Source organism: Sardina pilchardus, chromosome 2, assembly GCF_963854185.1.
Source record: "Sardina pilchardus chromosome 2, fSarPil1.1, whole genome shotgun sequence".
NCBI classification, from domain to species: Eukaryota; Metazoa; Chordata; class Actinopteri; order Clupeiformes; family Clupeidae; genus Sardina; species Sardina pilchardus.
Window position 1 is genome coordinate 11,762,172 of NC_084995.1, and position 7,500 is coordinate 11,769,671.

The 7,500-nt window shown below is 45.3% G+C and overlaps 1 protein-coding gene and 2 non-coding genes across 3 annotated transcripts in view; all 3 read left to right on the plus strand.

Moving 5' to 3' along the window:
- Positions 1 to 7,500, plus strand: part of LOC134063493 (CUGBP Elav-like family member 5) — an 85,183-nt gene that overhangs the window by 20,654 nt on the left and 57,029 nt on the right. The gene's annotated exons all lie outside the window — the stretch shown is intronic.
- LOC134075744 (U8 small nucleolar RNA) lies at positions 1,279 to 1,411 on the plus strand. The gene has a single exon (XR_009938465.1). It is a non-coding gene; the product is annotated as a U8 small nucleolar RNA (small nucleolar RNA).
- On the plus strand, positions 2,606 to 2,738 carry LOC134075753 (U8 small nucleolar RNA). The gene has a single exon (XR_009938473.1). It is a non-coding gene; the product is annotated as a U8 small nucleolar RNA (small nucleolar RNA).

A 7,500-nucleotide genomic window follows, 5' to 3' on the forward strand; every position in this document is an offset into this window, starting at 1 on the left:
AGAGTTGAGCTCAAATGGTAGTAAGTGTGTAACAGTGGATGTTCAGTGATTACTGTACTGTATGATAATGGACATTTACGCTATTTCTCTTCTGTAGTCTGAATCTTTGGATTATTGACGCCACAGAGAAACCACTGATGTTAGGTTGGACCATGAAGTCCTGCTTCTCTCATTGGCATTCCATGAACCAGAACATGGTCAATGATTGTTGCCTAAATATCATCATTTACAGTATTGCAACTCTTGGGACTCTCTGTCTTTCTCTTCATCCTCTTCCTCCTACCTGCACCCTCCTCTTCCTTGTACCCCACTTCTACTGTAACACACACTTGTTGTCCCCTGTGTCTCTGTCAACTCTGAACTGACTTATATTGGTTGTCACATCATTAGACAGAAGTGTTATCAATTTTGAGTGGTAGTGTTCAAATGGAGACAACTGTGCACTAATTGTGTTCAACTTCTGCGTTGTTTGGTTATCAATATAATTAAGAAGTGCAATGTGTTCACAGTTTTGCAAAAAGGGTTAATGAGTTTGGTAAAATGGGTGAAAGTGGGTGAAAGTAGTCTATGGTTTTGCCAAAAAAGGGAATAATTCAATAAATGTGTTCAGGCATTTGAGAATTTGATTCAGAGAATGGGGTTTAGTGTTTGAGCAACTGTGAAAAACTGTAACATCCCTTACTGACACAGCATATTTCCTCATAGGCTAGCGTCAGCCATAGCCAATAGGTTAATATCACATCCACCAGTGAACGTACAATTATTTTCCTGAGTGAAGAAAGAAAATGACTGTAAGACCATTACATGTATCACAGTTATATTGTATATTGGATATGTAACCTGTTTAGTAAGAATCGATGCAGGCCACACAAAGTTGTGCCAGGGTAAAGCCCACGCATTACGTCCGTATATTTTACCATGCCACTTGTTACACACATCATGAACAAAATAATGAGCTATGTGTGTTGGGACTGAACTTCTGGAGAGGATGTAAGAGAAATATATGTGAACTGAGTTTCAGAGCACATGCACAGCATTTGTACAACAGCCACATATCAAAACTAACATCCAGCATTATGCCACGCTGTGCTGTAGTTATATCATATGGAAGAGGAAGAGATATAGGTTTAAAGAGAAAGATAGGTTTAAAAGGAAAGAGATATAGGTTTAAAGAGAAAGATAGGTTTAAAGGGAAAGAGATATAGGTTATAGGTCTCCCACCATGGCTGAGCAGCCTTTGCCCCAGTGCTGTATTGATTCCTCTCTCCTGTCCTCTCCACATCAGTGAGGTACATCCTTACCTGTTGCTCTCTATGAGAGCTTCAGAACATGATGAATGGAGATGAATGAGATGCTGATTAATCTCTTCCCTTCTAGAAGGTCTGCAACACCTTCTGGAAGCCGTTCTGAATACTTTTTATTTAATGTGAAAAATATTTATTAGTTTTATTTTAGTAATATTCTTGATCAGTTGGGAAACCATTTGAGGCTCTGTCTGAAGTTTATGAGCTTTTTATTTATTATTAGTTTTTTGGTGTTATGGGAACATAGCCAGGATTAACATCCCTCACTGACAAAACATATTTCCTATAGGCTAGCGTCAGCAGTAGCCCATAAATCAATCAGTATTTACCATGCCACTGGTTTCACCCATCATGAACAAAATAATGAGCTATGTGCGTTGAGACTGAACTTCTGGAGATGATGTAAGGGAAGAACACATGCACAGCATTTGTACAACAGCCACATATCAAAACTGACATCCAGCATTATGCCATACTGTGCTGTAGTTATATCATACGGAAGAGGAAGAGATATAGGTTCAAAGAGAGATATAGGTTCAAAGGCTTAGTTCACATTGGCAGTCGAAATCGGATGTCTTGCATATCCGATCAGAACCTGATCTTTCTGACTGACTGTTCTCATTGGTGCATATTGCAAGTGATCACATCCGATCACATCCGATCTTGGCGTGCAATACTCAGATCCGATATAAATTACACACACCTGGATTAATTAGGTAGAGTTGTACACAACCAAGTCGTCATGGATGAAAGTGGATTTATTTTTTATATTTTCCAACTTATTATGCGTAGCTGCGGCGCAAATACCTCGTCACCCTTAACGTTACAGTTTTCCATGTTTCACCATGAAATTATTTTGTTTTGTTGGTAGCCCTGGCGCACGCGCTGAATCAATCAATCAATCACTTCCGTCACTCAGAATTACGTTGCAATTGTTTGTCGCAGTGCAAATGACGAAAGGGGCACTTTGAAATCCTATTCAAATGGTTCGACTGTTCAGATTGAGTCATATCCGATAGTAAGTGATATTGAAACCACCTCCGTATGTGGTGCGAATCAGCATTGGAAAAATCGCATTTCATGCGGTTTTGTGCCGTTCAGACTACCCAAAATTCAAGCTAGATACAATCCAGATAAGCAAAAAATCGGATTTCGACTGCCAGTGTGAACTAAGCCAAAGAGGAAGAGATATACGGTAGGTTTAAAGAGGAAGAGATATAGGTTTGAAGAGGAACATCTCCCACCATGGCTGAGCAGCCTTTGCCCCAGTGCTGTAGTGATTCCTCTCTCCTGTCCTCTCTACATCAGTGAGGTACATCCTTACCTGTTGCTCTCTATGGGAGCTTCAGAACATGATGAATGGAAATGAATGAGATGCTAATTAATCTCTTCTCTTCTAGAAGGTCTGCAACACCTCCAGGAAGCCGTTCTGATTTGTTGAGGTTGTGAAATAATTGTATCAATTGATATGGGTCTTGCCTGTTCAGGTCAGAGAGGCTCTTATCAGCTCATTCACTGCTGGTCGTTTTGTGTGTTACCTTTACTCTTTATGAGGTAATGGATTAAGCGTGTGTGAGTGTGTGTGTATGTGTATGTACCCCCCCCTCTCTCTGTCTTTCTCTGTGTGTGTGTGTGTGTGTGTGTGCGCGTGTGCGTGTGCGTGTGCGTGTGCGTGTGCGTGTGCGTGTGCGTGCGTGCGTGCGTGTGTGTGTGTGTGTTTGTGTGTGTGTGTGCACCTGCTGATTGTGGAGTATTAGGTCTTAATGGGTTTAACCTTTAGCAGGCATGAGGGACTGGGACTGAATAATTCATATAGGACAGAGAGAAGGCCCAGTGCCAAAACAGAGACACACACACACACACACACACACACACACACACACACACACTCTCTCTCTCTCTCTCTCTCTCTCTCTCTCTCTCTCTCTCATTTGATATAGATTGTCACACCCATACAATTGATCCACTGTCAATAAAACACATATCTATACAAAGACATAAAGATGCATGAAACACATATCTGCACATACAAGTTTATAAGGTGCCTAGACCCTACACACAGATTCAGGCAAAAAACACACACACACACACACACACAACACACACACACACACACACACACACACACACACACACACACACACACACACACACACACACACACACAACCAACTGTATGTGCATATGTTCATATATGTGTAAAGCTCTTTATTGCTTTTATCGTTTCATTCATTCTGTTGTGTATGTGTGTTAGAGAGAGAGAGAGAGAGAGAGAGTGGGGTTTCCATTCTCTCTTATCCTGCCGTGCTGATAACAGGCTTGCCGGTGTCGCCATGGCAACCTGGCCATTGGTGTGATGTCTTGTGAATTGGCTGAATAGGACATCTGACTGCTTTATCCCTTTGGCTCTCTCTCTCACACACACACACGCACACACACACACACACACACACACACACACACACACACACACACACACGCACACACACACACACACACACACACACACACACACACACACACACACACACACACCTCAGTGCATTGATGGGTCTGCTGCAATAGACCTCTGAGGTTCGCCTACCGAAGGGAACCAAAGCTGCCATCTTTTCCCATATCAGGAGATACGGGTGTTAATTGAAACTATGGCAAGTTGCAGTGCAAGTTAGCTTTGAGGTAGCAAAAATAAGAATGTACCGTCTTACAGTAATGTACGAAGATCACAGTATCTACTGGAAGGCAGAGGACACGACAAGTGTGTAGACCAAAACGGCTGATGGTGTGGTCATTCAAAATCCCCATGCTATTTAGTCAAGATCTCAAGATACCGGATCTCCTTATATGGGCAAAGATGGTAGCTTTATTGCAGGCGAATTCAGAGGTCTCTAAATAATGATGCGTGACCGGCTTCACTCAGGGTGTGCCTGCCTCCCTGCAGCCTCGCCCAGGAGTTCTTGCATTGGAACTGTAATCAGGGGCTGGTTCTCCTACAGGCAGTATGGGCAGCTACCCAGGGCGGCATTTTCCCGGGGGCCGGGTGGCCGGGGGATTCACCTCTGGACCATGTCTCCCTACTGGACCGGGGAATAGCCATCTCCATCTCCACCCAGAGGTCACACTGTAGAACTTTCCCCAAAGGATGCACCAGGCTGAGGGTCCTTCTTAGTGTGCAAGTGGCCTTCCTGGGCTACTCTGTAGTGCTCACTTATGTAATTAGCCGTCTTAGCTGACCCACTCTCAAGTGTGCTTCTCCCTCACATTAGTCTCTTAAGTACTGATGTATAATTATGGGCCTTTTATTGGACAGGACAGTTGAGTGACAGGAAGTGAGTGGGAGAGAGATAGGCCTGGGTCAGGAAATTACCCTGGATCAGATTCCCGGGTGCACTTGGACCCAAAATGCGGTACGGACGCTGCTATTGCACCATAGCTCCCCCTGTGCAGGTACTTCTTGCCAAGTCTGAAGTGATTTACTTCCATCTCACATATCAGCCAGACTGCTTCAGCATCTTACTCAGCACTGAGCCACAAAGCCACAGGCTCATAGGGCCCTTATCTCACAGGGCTTCAGCTCATAGGGCCCCAGCTCATATAGGGCCTCAGTTCACAAGGCCCTTATCTCATAGGGCCCTTATCTCACAGGGCTTCAGCTCATAGGCCTCAGCTCTCATACTCTCTCTGACTTCATTCTCTCATACTCACACTAGGTACAGTTCACCCCGTACTGGAGCACGATTGCCTCTGGTCCCTGTTCTGCACTCACACTGCATCAAACTGTACTTGATACTATGAGTTGCTGTGTTCTACACCTCCTCCAAGCGTACTAGTGTACCGTACCCCGGTACGTAATGAAGCGATCACACTGGTCAAACGAACCGGACTTTAGGGGCCAAGTGTACTCGGGTACAGTACGAATTGCCTAGTGTGTGTGCACCCTTACACTCCCCACTGGACACTGCGGCCCCATGATGTGGCCTTGCTCACCACTGCCTGTACCGGCCTGCAGACTCATTTCACCAGCATAGTCCAGCCCCTCCAGAACGGCCTCGTTTCTCCTGCGGCCCAGCTGGAGGGTCCAGTGTTGAGCACCACTGACCCACAGTCCTATGGGGAGTCCATGGGGAGCGTTTTTTACAACAGAGTGGAACACTCTTCCAGCTGAGATCTGCTCTGCCGCTCTGGACTCCTTCAAAATCTCCCCCAAACCCTCCATTTTAACCACAGCTTTCAATGTCTGTGCTGCCATATAGCTCTTACCTTCTCCTTGTGTTTCACTCTCTAGTTGTTGTAAAGCGACCTTGAGTACCTTCAAAGGCACTATATATGATATTATTTATTATTGTTATTAGTGTTATTGTACTGTCGACCTACGGGTCCACTTCACTGGAGCCTGATGAATAGGAGTGAATCATTCCTCCTCCACAGGGAGGCTTGTCTCTCCCGCTGCCCAGCCTAAGTGCTTGACCCTGGGCAGCACAGATGCACTGACCCCCGGGGCCAGTCGGCGGTGTTTCTGGAGCACTTAACTACAGCTGAAAGAGTATTACAGCAATGCAGCTCTTCCCTCAGAGCTCAGCTGTGTTTGAAGGCTAACTTAATTATCTTAGTTAACCAGCGGACACAAGCCCTCTTCAGGGAAGCCTCATCTTTCATGCTGTCCAGCTGAAATGTCCAGTGTTGAGCACCACAGACGCATAGTCCTAGGAGAGCTCTGATAGCATTTTTCAACCAACCTCACCTGTTTACCACAGCCTATAACATCTATGGTGCCATAGCTATTACCCACCTGTTTGCCACAGTCTACAGCGTCTATGGTGCCATAGCTATTTGAACCCGTGGGCATTTGGCACCAAATGTAGTACACTCAGTGTGTTGAGTGTGTGTCGCTCTGGCTTTGAGTGCTGGTTGTGCTTTGTATGTCATTTCTGTCACTATAAATGGTGTGTGTGTGTCTGTCTGTGTCTGTCTGTGTGTGTGGGTTTGATTAGAGTGTGCGTGTAGCTCTGTCTTTGACTGATGTGTGTTGTGTGTGTGCGTTTGAGTGTGTTTCTCCTCTCTTCTCCTTTCTGCTTGAGTAGTCTCACACTCAGGGGAGACAGGTGGCCCAGCTCTCCTTCTGTGTGTGTGTGTGTGTGTGTGCTGGGGGAGAGAATGTCTTCATGAGCCGTGGGGTACTGTATTGATTTCCTGCAGTCACAGGAGGAAGTCTGGCGCACGTGCCTAATTGGGATTTCATTTCCTAACGCTGCCCGTGCCTGAGCCCCAGCCACCACCACCTGCTCCATCTCCATCTCTCCGCCTCGCTGCTCCCACTTCTCGCTCTCTCACTCTTCTCTCTTTCTCTCACTCTTCTCTCGTTCTCTCACTGTCTTTTCCCTTCCTCTCACTCCTCTCTCACTCACTCTTCTCTCTCACTCTCTTCCCTCTCTTACTTCTCTCTCACTCCTCTCTCTCTCTTTCTTCTCTCTCTCATCTCTTCTTTTATTTATCTCTCTTCACTTTCTTTTTCACACTTGAGGCTGTGATGGGTGCATGGCCTCACTAGTCTTATAGCTTGTGTTATATCTAGTTATCGCCTTACTAGTCGCTTATGTTGTATCTAGTTATGGGCTCACTAGTCTAATAGCTTGTGTTATATCTAGTTATGGGCTCGCTAGTCTAGTAGCTTGTGTTGTATCTAGTTATGGGCTCGCTAGTCGAGTAGCTTGTGTTGTATCTATGGAATCGCTCATTAGTGATGCCTCTGTCTTAACTCTGAGCTCAGCTGATGATGTGTGTGTTAACGGTTTGTGTGTTATTGTCTGTTAGAGTATGTGCGTTATGTGTGTGTTTCTCCATGTGTTGTTGTGTGTTTCTCCATGTGTGTTGTTGTGTGTGTTACTCTGTGTTATGGTATGTCTATTATGGTCACATAAGTCCACAACGATGTTATGGTTTGTGTGTGTTACGGTATGTGTTATGGTGTGTGGTGGAGGTTGATGGTTAAAGAGCTGGGCAATGTGTAAATGCCTTTAGAGACGCTTAGATCAAGTGGAGGACAAGGCTTCCCACGTGTGTGTGTGTGTGTTTGTACTGTGGGTTAGATTTAGATGTCCCTGAGGCCTGCTTCTCATCTATGTGTGTGTGTGTGTGTGTGTGTGTGTGTCTGTGTGTGTGTGTTGTGTGTCGGCAGTGTAGAGTGTGTCTCTTTCTCCTC